The sequence below is a fragment of the Theropithecus gelada genome, chromosome 6 (genome assembly GCF_003255815.1).
Source record: "Theropithecus gelada isolate Dixy chromosome 6, Tgel_1.0, whole genome shotgun sequence".
NCBI classification, from domain to species: domain Eukaryota; kingdom Metazoa; phylum Chordata; class Mammalia; order Primates; family Cercopithecidae; genus Theropithecus; species Theropithecus gelada.
The window spans coordinates 138,434,921-138,456,423 of record NC_037673.1 but is presented as its reverse complement, the minus strand read 5'-3'; positions in this window follow the sequence as shown (position 1 = coordinate 138,456,423).

The window sequence follows — 21,503 nt, the reverse complement described above, 5'->3', positions numbered from 1 at the left end:
CTGGGCATAGTGGCATGCACCTGTAGTCCTAGCTCCTCAGGCAGTTGAGATGGGAGGATCACTTGAAATTGGGAGGTTGAGACTGCAGTGAGCCAAGATCACACCACTGCATTCCAGTCCGGGCAAAAGAGTGAGACTCTGGTCAGGCATGGATGCTAGAAAGCTCTTGGGTAAAACTGGTCATTTTGTGGTTGTGGGATCAGATATTCACACAAGGCCAAAATATCACCCTCCAAAGGCCACCTCCAGGTCCCTGGCCCTACCTGGCTGTTCTGTCCTTAGGCTACTACTTTGTCAGTGCTATGCCCTATTTTCTCCAGCCGTCAGCTTCTAGGCTTTCCAGTTTTCTCCATGGATGATGGGGCAATGAGTTGCCAGGCCGATGGGATTCAGCCCCAAGACCCAGACAAGGGGGAAGAGAGAGCAGTAGGAGGCCCCCAAATCAGGATAAAGCCTCATTTGTGGGCACAGCAGTGCTGCCAAGGCTATTTCCGGGTCAGGCCTGCTCCCTGCACATGTCCTGTGGGCTCTGACAGGATAAGAGCATGACAACGGCTGGGCCACAGTTTATTGCTACACACCTGGGTTTCCCCGACTCTCCCTACCAGCCAAATAACCCCTCGAAGACCTGGTGCAACTGTTATTCTGATTGAGGGAGCAGATGAGCAAATTGAAACCTCAGAAGCAGCACCTGTTCCCAAGGAAATACCCCTCCCCCACCGTTGGCGCTCCTGCTGGCCAAGATTTCATTTTCAGTGTGGGCAGGCTGCTCAGTGCCATGTTTTCCTCCTTCCTCCCCAGGGATGGTGGTAAAAATGCATGATTTCCAGGCTCCCACGTGGCTGCAATGACTCCTTGTGTTTTTTCACTGCATACCCTCATTGTCACAGTTTTGGCGTCCTATAACCTGCACATACTGCCAAAATCCATTCTTGCCTTCCAAAGCTTTTTCAAATTCTGATCAATCAGGTCAAAATTATTAGTGTCACAATCAAAAGAGTATCTGAAAATTTAAAGCTGAAAAAATTTGAAAAGCACAAAACTTGAATTCTATCCTTTTTTTTTGAGACAGAGTCTCTCGCTCTGTCACCCAGGCTGGGAGTGCAGTAGCACAATCTCTCTGCTCACTGCAAACTCTGCCTCCCAGGTTTAAGCCATTCTCCTGCCTCATCCTCCTGAGTAGCTGTGATTTCAGGTGTGTACCACTACACCTAGCTAATTTGTGTGTTTTTAATACAGACAGGGTTTCGCTGTGTTGGCCAGGCTAATCTCAAACTCCTGGCCTCAAGTGATCTGCCTGCCTCGGCCTCCCAAAGTGCTGGGATTACAGGTGTGAGCCACCACGCCCAGCCTCTATCCTTGTTTTTAAAGCTATACTACAACTTTCTGGTCTTTTTATTTCTTGCTGTTTTTGTTGACTTTTTTTTTTAAACAAAACAGGATCTCACCTTGTCGTCCAGGCTGGAGTACAGTGGCACAATCACGGCTCACTGCAGCCTCAACCTCTGAGCTCAGGTAGTTCTCCCACCTCAGCCTCCCGAGTAGCTGGAACTATAGGTGTGTACCACCATAGCCCACTAAGTTTTTAAAATTTTTTTGTAGAGATGGGGTCTCACTATGTTACCCAGGCTGCTCTTGAACTCCTGGGCTCAAGCTATCCTCCCATCTCAGCCTCCCGAAGTGCTGGGATTATAGGCATGAGCCACTGCACCCAGCCTAAAGCTGTACTCCAACTTTCTATAGTGTGTACTCGAGTTTGAGGCTGAACAATTCTGAGGTGATATGGTTTGGATCTGTGTCCTCACCAAATCTCATGTCGAATTGTGGTCCCCAGTGTTGAAGGTGAGACCTGGTAGGAGGTGGTCGGATTATAGGAGTGAGTTTCTCATGAATGGGTTGGCACCATCCCCTTGGTGCTGTTCTCCTGACAGTAGGTGAGTTCTCACAAGATCTGGTTGTTTAAAAGTGTGCAGCACCTCTCCTCTCCCTGCCCCTGCACTCCCGCTCTCCCACACCTTGCTCCTGCTCCTGCCATGTTAAGACGTCTGCTCCCTCTTTGCCTTCCACCATGATTGAAGGCCTCCTGAGGCCTCCCCAGAAGCAGAGGCTGCTATGCTTCCTGTACAGCCTGCAGAACTGTGAGTCAATTAAACCTCTTTTCTTTATACATTACTCAGTCTCAGGGATTTCTTTTTTTCTTTTTTTTTTTTTTTGTGACAGAGTCTCACTCTGTCACCAGGCTGGAATGCAGTGGCGCAATCTTGGCTCACTGCAACCTCTGCCTCCTAGGTTCACGCGATTCTCCTGCCTCAGCCTCCTGAGATACTGGGACTACAGACGTGCACCACCACGCCCAGCTAATTTTTGTATTTTTAGTAGAGACAGGGTTTCACCATGTTGGCCAGGATGGTCTTGATCTCTTGACCTCGTGATCTGCCTTCCTCAGCCTCCCAAAGTGCTGGGATTACAGGCGTGAGCCACCGCACCCGGCCCCCAGGCTCAGGTATTTCTTTTTTTTTTTTTTTTTTTTTTGAGACGAAGTCTCGCTCTGTCGCCCAGGCTGGAGTGCAGTGGCCGGATCTCAGCTCACTGCAAGCTCCACCTCCCGGGTTCACGCCATTCTCCTGCCTCAGCCTCCCGAGTAGCTGGGACTACACGCGTCTGCCACCTCGCCCGTCTAGTTTTTTGTATTTTTAGTAGAGACGAGTTTTCACCATGTTAGCCAGGATGGTCTCAATCTCCTGACCTCGTGATCCGCCCGTCTCGGCCTCCCAAAGTGCTGGGATCACAGGCTTGAGCCACCGCACCCGGCCAGGTATTTCTTTATAGCAATGCAAAAATGGACTAATATATATGAGGTTACACATTTATATTGATGGGGGTGTAGGAAATACTACCCCAAAATATGGCACTTTGGCGTACTGAGTATTTGAAGCTGAAAGAAATTGAGAAAATCTCAGAAGCAGAAGTCTTTCTGACCTTTTCTCTCTCTCTCTTTTTTGTTTTTTGAGACGGGGTCTTGCCCTGTCACCCAGGCTAGAGTGCAGTGGCGCTATCTCGGCTCACTGCAAGCTCTGCCTCCCGGGTTCACGTCATTCTCCTGCCTCAGCCTCCACAGTACCTGGGACTACAGGCACCTGCCACCGTGCCCGGCTCATTCTTTGTATTTTTAGTAGAGATGAGGTTTCACCTTGTTAGCCAGGATGGTCTCCATCTCCTGACCTCATGATCTGCCTGCCTTGGCCTCCCAGAGTGCTGGGATTACAGGCGTGAGCCACCGCGCCCGGCCTCTGACCTTTTCTCTTGAAGAGCCTTATTTGACAAGTGTTCTGCCCTACACCTGGAAGAAAGGACTATTACACAGACAGGCCAAGAAAAATCTGAACAAACAGGCCAGTTTGTTACCTTTAGATCATACCCTTTTGACCTCCAATCATATTTCTGCACAACTGTCCATAAAAATACAGTTTTCAACCAGGTGCGGTGGCTCACGCCTGTAATCCCAGCACTTTGGGAGGCCAAGATGGGTGTGTCAATTGAAGTCAGGAGTTTGAGACCAGCCTGGTCTCAAAGTGAAACCCCATTTCTACAAAAAATACAAAACTTAGCTGGGTGTGGTGGTGCACACCTGTGGTCCCGGCTACTTGGGAGGCTGAGGCAGGAGAATGGCTTCAACCCTGGAGGTGGAGGTTGCAGTGAGCCAAGATCACGCCACTGCACTCTAGACCGGGTGACAGAGAAACTCCATCTCAAAAATAAAATAAAAAATAATAAAATAAAATAAAAATACAGTTTTCCCTGGGTCTTTGGGTCTTCATTTCTTTATTTCTTTCTTTTTTTTTCCTTTTTTTTTTTTTGAGATGGAGTTTCACTCTTGTTGCCCAGGCTGGAGTACAATGGTGCAATCTTGGCTCACTGCAACCTCTACCTCCCAGGTTCAAGTGATTCTCCTGCCTCAGCCTCCTGAGTAGCTGGGACTACAGGCACCCGCCACCACGCCCGGCTAATTTTGTATTTTTAGTAGATACGGGGTTTCTCCATGTTGGTCAGGCTGGTCTCAAACTCCCGACCTCAGGTGATCTGACCACCTCAGCCTCCCGAAGTGCTGGGATTACAGGCATGAGCCACTGTTCCTGGCTGGGTCTTCATATTTGAATGCTCCTGTGTCACGTAAAACTTGGGTTAAACACATTCGTTGTTTTTCTATTGTTAATCTGTCTTTTGTTATAGGGGTGTTGGCCATAAACCTTGAGATAGGTGAGGAATATATATCTCTTTTCTTTCCTTATTCCTTTTCTTTCCTACAATATTCATTCAAGATACTCAAAATAAGAAAGTCAGTTCAAAATAATAAACTTTTGAAGTTGTGTCTTACCCCAAGATACAAACAGTTAATGTACCTCATTAGTTCTATTTTTTATTGTATGAATTCATACAAAACTATTCTGACAATGATCAAGGATGCTTCCAGGACCTGCTCTCACAGGTTCCCTCACCCCCACCAGCTTTTGGCAAAGATAGTTGTCTAAATAACACTAAATAGTGGCTTTTTTTTTTTTTTACGACCACCTTATTTTATCTTTTAACTTTATCTGAGTCTTATATACAGACCTGCACAACTGGAAAGCTTTTACACATGCTTCAGAATGCGGCAGTATTGCACAATGGTTTGGAGCACGTTCTGTGGTTAAACATGGGATGGAATCCCAGCTCCACCTGGCTCAGTTGTACGGCTCTGAGCAAGTGACTCAACATTCCTGCACATGGGGATCCCCACTGGAAAATGGAGATGGTAACAGGTACCAGCCTCATACCTGGGAGGCACTCACTTCATGCTCACTGCTAGGTTTCTTCTGTTTGTCCTGACCTTGCAGCTTTCCCTAATTGCAATTCCCTGCTACAAACATCACAGATGGAGAACACATGGAGGGAACAAATGTTAGGTAGCCTGCTGAAACCTAGGGCCAAGTTCACCAGTAATCCTGCTAGATTTTAGCATCATAACACCTCTATCTGGCATGGCCCCACCATCAAGGCCCAGATGACCAAAGACACCCAGGAAGGGAATGAAGACTTCTGTTCTTTAAAGCTGTCCTTCTGTCTGTACTTCACTGCCCTCAGCAAACTGCCACTCCATAGCCATATAATCCTGACCCACTTCCTCTGCTTCCACAGTCAACATCTTCTGAGCACCACAGAGGAACCGAATTTGCCCTTACTCCTGGGGTGCTCTCCATGTTGTCCTTGAGGTGCCTCGGGCATGGGCCACCAGTAAGGATTCACCCAGTGAGGATTCAGCTGTCACCTGGAAACTCAAAGTCTTCTCCCCATTGAAAGCTGTTGAGCTCACCTGAGCGGGATCAAGCCAGCTGACATCTGCCCTTTCAGCTAAAAACCAGCTTGCTGCAATAATCAAGATATTTCCACAACATAACTTAATGGGGAGGGGAGGGGGCATTAATCACAGATCATTAAATTATGGTACAGTCATGTGTTGGAATATGACTCAGCCACTTGAAATGATGTGACTAGAGATTATGAAAAAAGATGTTCAAGACAAGTGGAGTGAAACAAAAAGCAGAGTCAAAAGAGTTTGCACAGGTGCTCTGGACTGAATTGTATACCCCCAAATTCATGTGTTGAAGCCCAGGCCCCCTCAACGTGACTGTAATTGGAGACAGGGCCTGTGAGAAGGTGATAAAGGTTAAACAAGCTGGGATCCTAATCCCATAGGGTTAGTGGCCTTATAAGGAGAGGAAGACACATTGGAGCTCTCTCTCTGCCATGTGAGAAGGCCGCCATCTGCAAGCCAGGAAGAGAGGCCTCACCAGGAGCCAAATCAGCTGGCCCCTTGATCTTGGACTTCACAACCTACAGAACAGTGAGAAAAGAACTTTCTGTTGCGTAAGGCACCCAGTCTGTGGTATTTTGTTACGGCAGCCCAAATTGACTAATGAAACAGTGAAATGCAACTTAAAAGTTAAAAAAAAAAAAGTCCCCTGCATGTGTGTTTATCTGTTTTCTACCTGTACATATATGCAGGCGCTGAAAACAGACTAGAAGTAGATACACCAAAATGTTCACGGGGTAATCAGCGCATGGTGGAGTTAGGGATAATTATTTTATTCTTCATTTTGCCTATCAGTATTTTCAATAATGGCTACACATTACTTTTAGAGATGGGGGAAATTAACTCTAGAAGAACGTTAAGCCTTGCCTCACCCCCCGCGTCCTCTTTGGCTTGAGTCACATCTCACAGAGAGAAAGACCAAGGCACGCTGCACCAATGAGCTCCCCCAAGTCATGCTTCCCTTCCCATGTTGTGCTGGCATTCTTTCTCCGAGGAAGAGAATGAGTTTCTAGACAGCAGAGCGGGCCCTTCTCAGGGCCAGGATGGTCCTGGCAGGAGTCTTTCTCTAACACGTCACAACATGTGTTTCTAGTAACTCTGTTTGTGGCTGCTTTCTTCTCTTATCACTCCTCCTCCTGTGACCTTTGCTGGTTGCAGACTTACCGACTGGAGCCAGGTGGATTTGTTTGATTTTTGTTGATGGTTATTAGGAAGAGGAAGTGCCAGAAGGGATTACCTCAAGTTTAAACCTATTTCCAGCAGAGTCCCAGGGCCTTTAATTACACATCTTGGGTCTGTTTGGTAAAGAAGTGGTCAAAGATGTGCTTTTTATCTCCCTAGGAATCTCCTGCGACTGGCAGCATTCCATTTGTGCCTGATGTTCCTGTAAACTCCAGCCACAACTCCTGCGGGGAGGAGGGGCTGTTGTGGAGAATGGGATATGAAGTTGAAGCTGGCGAGAGACCTTTTTTTCCTTTTTTTTTTTTTTTTTTTTTTGAGACGGAGTTTCTCTCTTGTCACTCAGGCTGGTGTGCAGTGGCGCAATCTTGGCTCACTGCAACCTCTGCCTCCCGGGTTCAAGCAATTCTCCTGCCTCAGCCTCCCGAGTAGCTGGGATTATAGGCGTGAGCCATCACACCTGACTAATTTTGTATTTTTCGTGGAGATGGGTTTTATCCATGTTGGTCAGGCTGGTCTTGAACTCCCGACCTCAGGTGATCCGCCTGCCTCAGCCTCTCAAAGTGCTGGGATCACAGGCGTGAGCCACCATGCCTGGCCACATATCTGGGAGTTAAAAGCACCATATCTGGGAGTTCTTGGCCAGGCCATGTCATTTTGGGTACTGACAATAGAGGAAGATTAGAGCTGCACCAGAGAGAGTTGGAATTTTGTTTTCTGGACCGCACTATTGCAGTCCCCAGAAGAGTGTCACGGGTCAGACACTGCTGAACACAAGGATGAGGACAGTTGGAATGCTAAATGCCCAGCCCAGCCCACCCAGCCCAGTCCAAAAGCAGACTGTTTTTCCTTTTCCTTTTTTCCATTTTTTCCTCAGTGAAATAGTAACAGACTATAGGGAGGCAATAGCTGTGTCTGGGACTAGCAAGACACCAGCTCAGCTGCGCAGCAGACAAATGTCACTTTTCTGATACAGGTGGCCCTAATCAGAGAGATCCTACTACAGCTGGTGCTCAAAATAACCTTTTCCACACTCTGATTTACCCAGGCAGGTGAAAGAAGACGGACTCCAGCATTCTGTTCCCCAGAGCATCAGTATGTTGCTCTTCTTTATCTAACTTGCTGGTTAGAGGGATTGCCAAATTATAAAGTTGGTTAAGGTCCAAAATTAAAAAGTTTAACATGTAAAATGCAATTTTATTGGGGAGGATAATGAGGATGCTTTGTTACTGAGGGTCTTAGCCTATTTTGGAATAACAGTGAGGTTAAGAAATTAGGAACGATTCCTCAGCTGCTTTTATTAAAGACATAGCAAGGTAGGTCAAATGCACATACAATTTCAGACAATCAGACTCGAAATTTTCCTTCAGCTTATGCCCCAGAGGGTATGGAATTTAGAGAGGAACGCTGAGTTAAAATGGAAATATGAATAAGTAGGCTTTTCGTTAGAGACCTTTTTTATCCTAGGCTGAGGGACCTTACTGCACAATTCTGCCCCTGGAAGGTTATTTCTTCCATAACCCTCAATATCCCAGCAATATCCTTTCAGCAAAAGCACACAGAGCACAGATTCTTGCCCCAGTGCCTGGAATCCTTCAACCCCCTCCAGGAGAGCTAAGCAACATTCTTTTTCTTGGCATCATTGCCTCATTAGAGCAACTAAAACAGGTCCTGAAAGATACAGGGCGTGGCCTCCACCGTAAGAGTGCCTTCCCTGGAGTCAAACCCAGCCTCCTCTCCGATGCTCTTAGCACCACTCTTCACGACCCTAGCCTGTCCCTGTGCCAGAAGGGCTGCCTGGGGTGGGTGGCATGAGGGGGTATTTTAGTTTACCCACAGGTCTGCTGCAATATAGATATGTAGTCTTTAAATCATACATGAGGGTTTTTTAAAGCATGGCACCAATATACTGATGACACTCTACATGATATGAAGCAGTATTAATACATAGTATTTTTTTTTTTTTTTTTTGAGATGGAGTCTCCCTCTGTTGCCCAGCCCGGAGTACAGCAGTGCACTCTTGGCTCACTACAACCTCCACCTTCCGTGTTCAAGCAATTCTTCTCCACAGGCACACACCACCACACCTGGCTAATGCATTTTTCATTTTAATGGTTACGTAGTTGGTTTAGTGTGGATTTGAGGAAAAAAATAGCACATCAATGGTTATTCCATAGCTATTATTTAGGAATGAGGGTAAGAAATAACATTTAATTAAAAATTTTAAATGGTAAGTAACTTAATAGCATAGGTGATATATAAATAGGGCAAAATTCATGAAGGCTTCACTTTGGGGAAAAGATGTGTCCAGTTTGGGAAAAAGCCACCTATCCCACTCTGTGCCAGTTAGAGAAATTAACCAATGTCTATGAAACACTCGAATAAGTATATTAAAATGCCAAAGGCAGCCTTCCACAGTGCTAACAGATATGGAATCAGAAAGTTGAAGTTCTGATCATAGCTCTATCATTTACTTAGCTCTGTGATCATGGGTAAATTATAACTTTTTTAGAAATAAAAATTCCTATATTCATAAGATTTTCTGAGAATTAAGTGTGATAATATTTATAAAGTATTTAGCACAGCACCTGGCATATAGCAAGTGCTTAGAAAGTAGGAGTGATTATAATTGATGCAAAGGCCTCATTTCTAAGGTAGGCTACCCATGTATTTGCCCTGAAGATTACCCTCAAAGAAGATGCAGCCCAAATAGTACAAGAATATTTAGTCCTTTGATTCATAGGCCAGCTCCCAGAGAAATAGGAATGCAGAGACATTTGCAAACCCCAAAATTGCATACAATTTTAAGACATTAACAGGCCCCCAACTGACACCTCCTTTAACCATAACTATAGACCTGGTAAACTAAGTTGGAGAACCAGGGTAACAAGAGGTATCTCCAACTACTTCCACCATAGGGAGGCCTGGACTCATCCCACCTTCTGGGTGCATTCCTAAGCCAGACTGGTTCTCTCTGGGTGCCTCTTGGTACACAGGCTATCACAGCTTTATCCTCTATGTGGGGCAGAATGCAAATAAGGTCTTGAGGGCCCCTGACACCCTCATCCGCAGTAACTGGCTTGTTCTCCCTGCCCTGGCTCAGTGTAGTACAGCCCAGCCTTGCAATTTAACTCAGTGCTGATGGAGTTGGGTAAACTCGAGTGCCTAGCAAATGTACCTGGAAAACCATGGTCCCTGATAAGCTGCTGATATGGTGTGCTTGTGCTTCCGCCAGTTCTATTTAAACACTGATAGACCCTTGGGCAAACAAGACGCCTTTTGTGCTCTGAGCATCCACAGCTGCCATCCTGAGCCCAATCTGGACATGAGCAAGGCTCACAGTGGGTGGAAGTGAAGGTGGGGAAGAGACAAACTTTTCCTGCATTTTATCAAATATACGCACACAGGCAAAACCAAGCTGATCTTCAACCCTGGGGGTCCGAATCTTTCCCCACACTCCCTACCCTACCTCACAGTGACCTCTCAACAATGGAGATTTAGAAAACATTTTCTAGAAAATGCACTGTAGATCAAGATCATTCAAGCAGGACATGTGGGCTAACCAAAGCCATGACCCACCTGTCACACTAGTAGGAGACAGAAGACTCAACTCACAAAGGAAGGGAAAGCTAATGTGTTTTCCTGCATGCACTGATGCCATCAGAAAGGAAGTTAAGATCAAGCCCAAAGAAACTCCAAGAAAATAAGACTGCTTTGGAGCCTGAGGACAAGGTTTTTTAATTTTTATTTTTACATGACAATTTGAGTTTTGGCTTACTCTGTAAGTAGCGTTTGTAAAGTTATACTTTTTTTTTTTTTTGAGATGGAGTCTCACTTTGGAGTGCAGTGGTGTGATCTCTACTCACTGCAACCTCCACCTCCTGGGTTCAAGTTTCTCCTGCCAGAGCCTCCCAAGTAGCTGGGACTATAGGCATGTGCCACCATGCCCAGCTAATTTTTGTATTTTTAGTAGAGATGGGGTTTCACCATGTTGGCCGGGCTGGTTTCAAACTCCTGACCTCAGGTGATCAGCCCACCTCGGCCTCCCAAAGTGCTGGGATTACAGATGTGAGCCATCAGGCCCAGCCTGTAAAGTTGCACTTTTGAATTTAATTTTTTTCTTGAATATTAATGTGGATTAGAGACTTGCTCATGACAATTTAGTTCTGGCCAAGCAGTTTGGTTATCACCTGGGAGGTTGTTACAAACGCAGAATCACAAGCCCCAGTCTAGACCTCCTAAACTAGAACCTGAATTTTATCAAGCTTCCCAGGTAGTTTGTATGCATATTAAAGTGTGAGAAGGACTAGATTCGAGCATTTATCTATAAAGCTACTAGAAAGGTATACTGAATAACAGTAAATGATTATAGCTTCCTTTCAGATTTGCAACAGATTTTGATCTAAATATTGAGTATAAAAAAATAAAAGTTCAATTTAAAGGATGAGACTAATAACAATCATGACTTCTCAAATCTAAGTGAATATTTCCTACAGATAACTCAATATATATGACCTCAACTGGGTAGCTTTAGTCACTCTTTGCTAACATAAACACATGCTCTTCCCATGAAGGTTCACATCTGTATACATTATAATTGCTGGCATTTTAAGAGGCTAATGAAACACTCTATTTTGCGCTATTGACAGAAGGCAGATTTCTAAAAATCAGAGTTAAGATGTTCCATAATAAACATGGGTTAACTTTGTAAAATAAAAAGAGGAGGGGGCAGGGGTGATGGTAGGGGGAGAAGTATTGGTTAGTGGTCAAGAGTGCCTTGATTTGTATTCTTGCTCTATCCACTGTGTGACCTGACCCGTTACTGCACCTCTCTGGGAGCCAGCTCCTTTAGTGTAAAACAGGGATAATAGCGCTGTTGCTGTTCAGTTCTGGAGGGTTAAGAGATTCTGCATGAAAAGGACTGTAGCAGCACTTGAACACAATAAATATTGAATACATGTAAGCTATTAATATGAAATTAGAATTGAAATCCTGTCTCGAGATACATTTTGCTTAATTGAGAGAACTTGCCCTGTCTCTGTCCAGCACTTGATCTGACTCTTAGCTAGAAAGATGAATACTATCAGCTGTGCCTATCTCACTGGCTTAGAGAAAGGATTAAAAAAAACCTGCAGTACAAGCTGGGAGTGGCGGTGGGGGCACTGAAGCCATGCTCCAGGTGAGGTGGGGAGGCACACTGACGGAGGGGTATGAGCCCACCTCATGGGGAACATGCACAAAGAAGAAAACATCTCAGGCTGCTGTGGGAAGGCAGATGTCCTGTGCCTGCAGTCCAGAATCCCCCCCAGTTCCCACCCTCAATAAAGGGAACCCTGTGGGAAGAGAAAGGAATGTGTTAAAAGTGTAGATCAAGAAGGGACAGGAGAATAAAAAGAAATGGAAGCAGGTGCACACACAGGAAAGATGATGAGTGTTCTATTGTTAAGAATTCATGCTCTAACAACACAAACCAAATTAATCCCAGCCTCCCCACTTAAGAACGGTAAGGGGCAAGTCAGTTAACATGAGTCTCCATTTTTTTAAAGTATAAAACAAGGATCATAGTTTTATATCCTACCTCAAAGGATTGGGGAGATGATTAAATGTACCTGTGAAGAATAAAGCAGAGTACTTCGCACATGATAAATGCTCAATAAATGGTATTCATTACTGTCCATCTATGATATGCATCTGCAACACAAAAATATACATGTTTACTGTAGGTTTAATCCCAGGATCAAGGAATTTGACGTGAACTTCCAATCAACAGAGAAACCAGGTCTCTTTTGGATGCCCTATGGATGAAAGAAGACCACGGGTATAGGAAGCCTTTGTCATAATTGTTGCAAAAGTCTAATTAGTCCTCTTAGCAATGAAGCAATGGAAAAAAGAGGTATTAGAAGTTGGCTTTAAAAACACCATCATCGAGACCGGTTGTGGTGGCTCACACCTGTAATCCCAGCATTTTGGGAGGCTGGTGGGGGGGGTGGGGCGGATCACTTGAGGTCAGGAGTTCGAGACCAACCTGGCCAAAATGGTGAAGCTCCATCTCTACTAAAAATACAAAAATTAGCTGAGTGTGGTGACGGGCGCCTATAATCCCATCTACATGGGAGACTGAGGCAGAAGAATCACTTGAACCCAGGAAGTGGAGGTTGCAGTGAGCTGAGAAGGCAGCATAGCATTCCAGCCTGGGTGACAAGAGGGAAACTCTGTCTCAAAAAAAACAAAAACAAAAACATCATGCGGCATTTGTCAGAACGAGCTGAAAAGCAGAAAAAGACAAGATAATCTACAGTGCAACAAAAGACTATTTACAAAATTTAACATCTGACATAAATAGAACGGCTTAAGAGACCTCATCTCACTGGGCTGTGCCAGTATGCTAGTACTACCTATGTAAAAATAAATTCACAAAAACAAGTCTGAAAAAGAACAAACAGTTGATTTTCGGAGATAGTAGGATTAGAAAGTGACTTTTTAGATGTGCTCGTAACTTTTGCAAAATCAGGGCATTTTGAAACCCCTGTAAGATTGAAGGAGGAAAAAAAATGTATAATGGTCTAACAGTTTTAGGCAAAGTAAGAGATGAGTTGAGTGTTTACCTAGGGCAGTGGTTTTCAAGCCATTTTTTTCAGCTGCAGAACGCTTTTTATAAAACAAAACCTGAGATCCCAAATAAAGTACTGTGAGTAAATTCATTTATATATTGTTTTAGTATTTGTTCATGTCTGTAAATGAGAGCACAAATAACCACACAATTGAACACACATTTGAAAATATATTTTATTACATGATTAAGGCTGTTTTTTAAAGATAAAATTCCAAATAAAAGCTTACAGAATCCTAGTGTTTTGTGGAAGGTAATTCAGAAGCATCAAAAGGATTATGAAATTTGGGACTAGCCAGGTGCTTCTCCATGGAGGCCCGAGGGTTGTCACAGATTCATGCAGATGCCATTGGAAGTGATCTGTGTAGTAAGAGAGAGCAAAGAGCAGAGGATACCCCAATGCTTTCTGTTTAATGGCCAAGCCAAACTAGTACTGAAGGGGCATGAAGTGGTGAGCCTGTGAACACTGTGACAAATGCCACAACTATGAAAAGCTCCCCAGACCCCCCAATAAAGGGGAAAACAGGCAGGCCCTATCTGGACAGGCTTGGATTGGCAGGGCTGGGGTGGGGGGCACAGACACAGGCTGGAACCATCTATCCAGGGGCATTCAGGAGCATTCCCTGGAGAGCTTCAGGAAGAGAAAGCAGGTATGTGGTTTTCTTGTTGGATGTGGCTAGATGGGATGCGAAGATAGAAAGTAACTAGGGTTAGGCCGGACGCGGTAGCTCACGCCCGTAATCCTAGCACTTTGGGAGGCAGAGGCGGACAGATCACCTGAGGTCAGGAGTTAGAGACCAGCCTGACCAACATGGTGAAACCCCGTCTCTACTAAAAATACAAAAGTTAGCCAGGCGTGGTGGCGGGTGCCTGTAATCCCAGCAACTTGGGAGGCTGAGGCAGGAGAATCACTTGAACCCAGGAGGCGGAGGTTGCAGTGAGCCAAGATCGCGCCATTGTACTCCAGCCTGGGTGACAAGAGTGAGATTTCATCTCAAAACAAACAAACAAAAAAACTAAAACAAAACAAAACAAAAGAAGTAACTAAGGATCAAATGGCCCATGGCAAGATTTGGAGATGAGAAAGGGAAAGTGGCCACTGAGAAAATGGCCCTATCTACAGCTGTGTAGGAATTTATGACGGAGAAGTAACAAGAGTGATCTAAGCAGCAGTGGAAACAGGGGGATGGGGAGGTGTGGAGAGGCCAGCAAAGAAGACATGGAAAGGGCAAGGAAAGTAGCAGAGAATGTAAGGCCAGTGCAGAAAGAAACAAAGCAAAGGATAAGAAGTTCAAAGGCTGCTTTGAAGACCTAAATCCATACAAAGATAGTATATGGCAAGTCTTGTAATGTAATACAAATGGACTAAGCAAAAAAGAGGCCAGAGTTTCAGCCTATAGAACTCAGGAAAGGAAATGAGAATCAAAGTTTATTGAATTTATAGAGTGTTTTGATGTTGCTGAGTGTTGAAAAATTATTTGCCAGGGGAGGGAGACTTTGGTTGCTTGGTGGTAAAGAACGCAAAATAATCCCTTTTATAGTGATCTGTGAAGATGAAATGAACATGTATATAAGTTCCTACATAAACATATGATAGTTACCAGAAAAGCAAGAGTAAACCGCATTCTCATCTGGGCTGCAGGAATTTAGGAGGATAAGAACGGTCTGATTTATCAGGGATGGCCTAATGACATTTAGGAAAGAAGGAATGAGGAAAGGCAGGGTTTATGACAGCTATATGGTCCTAAGAAGGAAATGAATTCCCTTGATTTGAATTATAGGTTTGGGCTTTTCATGTCGTGCCCTTAGACCCAATACTCTAGCTGATCAGCTGTGAAGAGCTGTTAGCTAGATGCTGGGCACTTTACCTCCCTAAAAATGGCCCTGTGAGAAAATATTCCAGCACATGGATTAGAAAATCAAAGCTTGGATGCGGCATGCAAATGACCCAAGATTACACAACCAGTAAATGGGGAGCGAGGGCTCAAGCCCTAGGCTAACAGTCACAAGTCCCCTTGGCAGCTGGTTTTCTAGGTCGTGGCTGCATAGAACCCTGAGATGTTCCCCCTCCATCCTTTTGGCCCTTTTGGGGGTGGCCTCTTCAAGTGGTAGTAGTCTCTCCTTTGAGGGCATTTGGTTTTGCAAACATCTTTAAAAGTGCCCTTCTGGTGAAAATTAAGTTAGCAGCAAGCTTGAAAAGTGTAAAAAGCTTCTTCCATCACTATGCAAACAAAGCAGAAAAACATTACATATTAAGATTTCTTGGACAGGAAAGAACATTGTCTCCTACCAGTCTCCTCCCAGACTAGAACCTCCTTGTGTTCAGGGGTTGTCTTGTACAAACCTTTGTATATACTACATCCAGCATAAGGTCATGTATGTCATAACTGGCTAATAAGATAGTTTTTATCAAACAAAGGCCCAAAACAACTATATGCAAGAAGGCAGAGCACAATTATTTATAATATATAGAAACTATATTTTTCAAAGTAGAGCATCACTTCTAACACAGGTGATTATACAAATTCTAACTGCAATTCTTTCTGAGGGGAATAAAATACTATGGATGGAGGCAAAGCCAAGGATACATAGAATTTGAAGATGTAGGGAACGTTTCTTGGCTTCTCTTCAGCTGTCTGATGTCACCAAAGAAGTGGGCTGGCTTGGATAAACTAATGACCTCTGTTTGGCCCTGTGTTCCTAAAAATTTTATGGGAAGGTCACTAATAAACTAAGTGTGTAAATGCTCCACCATCTAGTTAAAAAATAACTGCTACTGGAGCTGACTTATACTACACATTTTCTGCAAAACACATTTACTTACCTTTCCTTCTAATAAAATACACCCAGCAATAAATAAAAGGCAGTAAAAAGTATCCATGGCTTGCTATTAAACTTGAAATATTTTTAATGACAGGTTTTAGTATACTGTTTTTGGAAGGATCAGGTATTTGAAAATAAGCACCCAATGAGGACATGAGTAAGATTGGCACCAAGGTACAAATATAATAATTTGTCCCAAGTACAGTGTCTGTACTCAGAGAATTTAAATGTCTACCCATGAGAGATCAGATTGCACTTTAAAATGGTCAATACACTTCTAGCAATGAGTCACTTGTATAAAAATGTCACTATAAAGCATATTATAGTCTTTTTGGGTTTTTTGGTTTTTGTTTTTTCAAGTTTAAACCACAGTCTAGGCCGGGCGCGGTGGCTCAAGCCTGTAATCCCAGCACTTTGGGAGGCCGAGACGGGTGGATCACGAGGTCAGGAGATCGAGACCATCCTGGCTAACACGATGAAACCCCGTCTCTACTAAAAAAATACAAAAAACTAGCCGGGCGAGGTGGCGGGCGCCTGTAGTCCCAGCTACTCGGGAGGCTGAGGCAGGAGAATGGCATAAACCCGGGAGGTGGAGCTTGCAGTGAGCTGAGATCCAGCCACTGCACTCCAGCCTGGGCGACAGAGCGAGACTCCGTCTCAAAAATAAATAAATAAATAAATAAATAAACTACAGTCTAGTGGATTTAGTTCTTCATGTTTTTGCCTAAGTGCTACAATGGCAAGGAAAGAGGCTTTGGAATTTCAGAATTTTTTTTTTTCTTTTTTGTAAAGAAAACCTCTCAAGAGGGTATCCAACTACTTTTTGGAGACATAAACATAGGTAAAGCAAAGTGACCCAAATAAAGGAAGAATGAATATATATATATATCTTCATTCTTAAATATATTCTTCAATTTAGGCCAATTCTCTTTTACGAGCTCCTTGCAATTAGCTGGCAATCTTATCCTGTGGGTCTGAAGGATTAAAGCAGGAGCAAAGAACAAAAGGAACTGATCTGCTCCACTCCTCCATCGGTCCTTTCTGAACAAATCAGACTTCATCTCCTCCAGCGCCTCCTTACCACCTCATCTTCTTTCCCCTACCCATAGTCCCTTAGGGGAAGGGCTGTTAACATGAGAAAATGCTACATAAATGAAATTCCTTCAGAATCAACATAGGTTTGAAAATGGTTCCAGAAACTAGAGGTGTTTTTTTTTTTTTTTTTTTTTTTTTTTTTTTTTTTTGAGACGGAGTCTCGCTCTGTCACCCAGGCTGGAGTGCAGTGGCCGGATCTCAGCTCACTGCAAGCTCCGCCTCCCGGGTTCACGCCATTCTCCTGCCTCAGCCTCCCGAGTAGCTGGGACTACAGGCGTCCGCCACCTCGCCCGGCTAGTTTTTTGTATTTTTTAGTAGAGACGGGGTTTCACCATGTTAACCAGGATGGTCTCGATCTCCTGACCTCGTGATCCGCCCGTCTCGGCCTCCCAAAGTGCTGGGATTACAGGCTTGAGCCACCGCGCCCGGCTTTTTTTTTTTTTTGAGACGGAGTCTCGCTCTGTCGCCCAGGCTGGAGTGCAGTGGCCGGATCTCAGCTCACTGCAAGCTCCACCTCCCGGGTTTACGCCATTCTCCTGCCTCAGCCTCCCGAGTACCTGGGACTACAGGCACCCGCCACCTCTCCCGGCTAATTTTTTATATTTTTTAGTAGAGACGGGGTTTCACCGTGTTAGCCAGGATGGTCTCGATCTCCTGACCTTGTGATCCGCCCATCTCGGCCTCCCAAAATGCTGGGATTACAGGCTTGAGCCACCGCGACCGGCCCTAGAGGTGGTTTTTATGGTTTTCTCATTTTGGAATTCTGGGCAAAGCACAGCTTTTTTGGATCACTGAATCTTTAAAAAAATATGTAGCAGTAGGTAATAAGCCACCCAAATTAAGTTTACAAGAAGTTTAGATGTACTCCTTTCCCTCTTGCAGAAAATTGAGGACAATGCTCCCAGTAGGTCACTACATTAAAGGAAGCATAGCCTGGGAATGGCACACATGACATCTATTGAACTTACTGTTCCATCTGTCACTGACATGGGCCACATACAAATCTCTAGAGCTCTTGGGGTCTTTAAGGGGCCTGCTAATCCATTGCTTTTCCTTTACCCTTAAGTCATTCCAAATAGGAGGATCTATTCTGTGTTTAAAGACTTCCAAGGAAGAGTCCACAATCAATTAACCAAATACTTAGAAATTAATTTCCCTGTGGCCTTTCCCTATTGCTCTGAATGCACATTCCTTCCTATAGTCCTGCCGTTCTGAAGAGGAACATATTGTGGCCATGAGCTTTGAGACCTATATAAGGACAAAATAATTCTCAATCTCACCCAACCATCAATTCCATGATTTTTTTTTTTTTTAAGATGGAGTCTCACTCTGTTGCCCAGGCTGGAGTGCAGAGGCACAATCTTGGCTCACTGCAACCTCCGCCTCTGGTTCAAGCGATTCTTCTGTCTCAGCCTCCCAAGTAGCTGGGGACTATAGGTGGGCACCACCACATCCGGCTAATTTCTGTATTTTTAGCAGAGACAAGGTTTTGCCATGTTGGCCAGGTCTCAAACTCCTGACCTCAGGTGATCCTCTCACCTTGGCCTCCTAAAGTATTGGGATTACAGGCGAGAGCCACCGCACTCAGCATTCATCAAATTTTTTTTTTTTTTGAGACGGAGTCTCACTCTGTCGCCCAGGCTGGAGTGCCGTGGCACGATCTTGGCTCACTGCAAGCTCCGCCTCCTGGGTTCACGCCATTCTCCTGCCTCAGCCTCCCAAGTAGCTGGGACTACAGGTGCCCGCCACCATGCCTGGCTAATTTTTTTTGTTTTTAGTAGAGACGGGGTTTCACCATGTTAGCCAGGATGGTCTCAATCTCCTGATCTTGTAATCCACCAGCCTCGGCCTGCCAAAGTGCTGGGATTACAGGCATGAGCCACCGTGCCCGGCAAAATTTTTTAATGAAAAATTACTTCATAATTTTTTTTTTTTTTTTTGAGACGGAGTCTCGCGCTGTGTCACCCAGGCTGGAGTGCAGTGGCGCGATCTCGGCTCACTGCAAGCTCCGCCTCCCAGGTTCAGGCCATTCTCCTGCCTCAGCCTCCGAGTAGCTGGGACTACAGGCGCCCGCCACCACGCCCGGCTAGTTTTTTTTGTATTTTTAGTAGAGACGGGGTTTCACCATGTTAGCCAGGATGGTCTCGATCTCCTGACCTCGTGATCCGCCCGCCTCGGCCTCCCAAAGTGCTGGGATTACAGGCTTGAGCCACCGCGCCCGGCCTACTTCATAATTTATAAAGTGTAGATACAAATGTACTGCACTCAACCTTCTATGGAAGTGAAGATGAGAGATAAGTACTTACTTACCCATTATCCTTGCCCTCATTTGGAAGCTCTGTGGAACTGCTATAGAAACTAAGTCTATCTATAATTCAATGAGGTGGACATTGGAGAAGAAGAAAAAAAAAAAAAATATATATATATATATATATATATATAATTCCAATACCTAAATCTAGAGAACTGCTAAATCAGAGAAGAGCTTACGGACAAAAACAGGTTATACAGATTCAACTCACTTCACACATAGTCTCAGGGACAAAATATATAATTAACCAAAAAGAGGAAAAAAAGATGATTTTTGTCCTACAGACAACCATGCGTATACAGATCTAGGGCTTGAGAGTCACTGAGTCAAACCTAGAAAAATATGTACTACTAATTTTGCTTCTTCAGGTCACCTGTGCCCACTATTTTCATCAACTATACAGTATCAAAGCATACCAGTAATAAATAAAAATACATAAAAAGTAATAAATAGTTGGTGAAAATGTTGATCCATCTGATTTCTCTGCAATCACTGATTTATCTGCAATCTGTTAAAATATAAACTGGAAATAAATCAAATACATGAAAATCTTCAGTGTTGATAATCAGAGAAAAAAGCAACATATTAAAATGACATCCAAACAGAGGAACTGCCAAATACGGCCTATGAAATGTTCTGTCAAAATAAAGATGTGGAATCAGGAAGCAGATGGCAAAATTCTTTCTAAAACCCCACTTAAGTAGCATTTTAGGCATTTCTGACGGTTCTGCAAATGAAAAGAGGGAAGTTTCATCAAGAATAACTCTAGCCCAGTTATGATGATAGGTTGCTCCAATCCTCTCCAACTTGGCACAGGAAGTATCTGGCTTAAATGGGGGAGGGGAAGTGAGAGGCAAAGCAGCTCTCAGCAGGGGACACGAATGCAAACCCAGCTATGCAAGGTGAAAATCACTCTAGCTTTGGCATTTTGGATGAATTTCATTAGAATCAGGCTGGGTTTCATAACCAGAAGGCAGAACTTCCTTAGTTTTATGCTTTTTCTAATAATGCTTTGTCAGGGAAATCATCTTCTCTATTTTAGAGATTTCTTTTAGATTTTTGACCTATTTTCTTGTTTCCCAGGCTGCGTATATCACTCGTGAACCTTCCAGACAACTGAAGAATGACAATGAATACTGCCATCTTCCCAGAGCTCCAGCACTAATCTTTGTTAAGACTTAGAGGAAACCACTTTTCTCAGTTTTGATGTCTATGAATCTGCAATCACTAATGAATGGGGAAAAGTCTGTGAAACATTTCCTACATAAATGATTAAAATTAGCTGCTTTTAGAGCAGAATGAACAACATACAAAGCAGGTTGGACGACTTCTATTTCACACAATTGCATCTCAGTTTCTGACCTAGGTAAAATCCTGCATAAATGCAAGAGAATCCTCTATATTCATATGTTCTGTATTCAGGTTTAAGAGATGTGAATTTACATTTACATTTTATTAATTCATCAACTGATAAACTTAAGAATTAAAACTCTCAAAATCAGAAGACAATGCTTTTTGGTAAAGAAAAAAAGAAACAGGCTTTAGTAAAAACAGGTATAAAAATTAACCCAAAGCCTTTGAGTAACGTATTTATCCTACAAGTAGAAAATTCCGAGAATAACTGGAGGACTGAGGGGATTAAAATGCCATGCAGTAGATGGACTATTTCAGATTTTATAGTCAGGGAAACTGGCCTTGGGAGGACAGCTCTCAATTCATATACTTTACATAAGAGCAGTTCTTTCCATAGGCCATAAAGTTGTAGGTGATACAATAAACTGGGTTATAAAATAGCTTCTTTTTAGAATGGAGATGATACAAAATCAATTTCTACAACCATCATTTCCTCCTGAAAACCTCTTTTACATTCAACCTAAACTTACTCTCCCTTTTGGGAATTCCCAGTGTATTTCTATGAGATGTCTTCCACGTTAATAGCAGGGCCTACAAAGAACCAACGTGCAGACGCTACTTGTCAAAGAGCGCTTTCTGTAGGTAGTCTAAAAGAACACAACTATACACATACACAAACGTGTACAGGTAAATGCAAAAGGAAAAAGGAGATGCAAGAGTACTGTACTACTGCTTTAACAAATGCTCTCACCCAATCCACCTTATCCATCTTATAGGCTAGA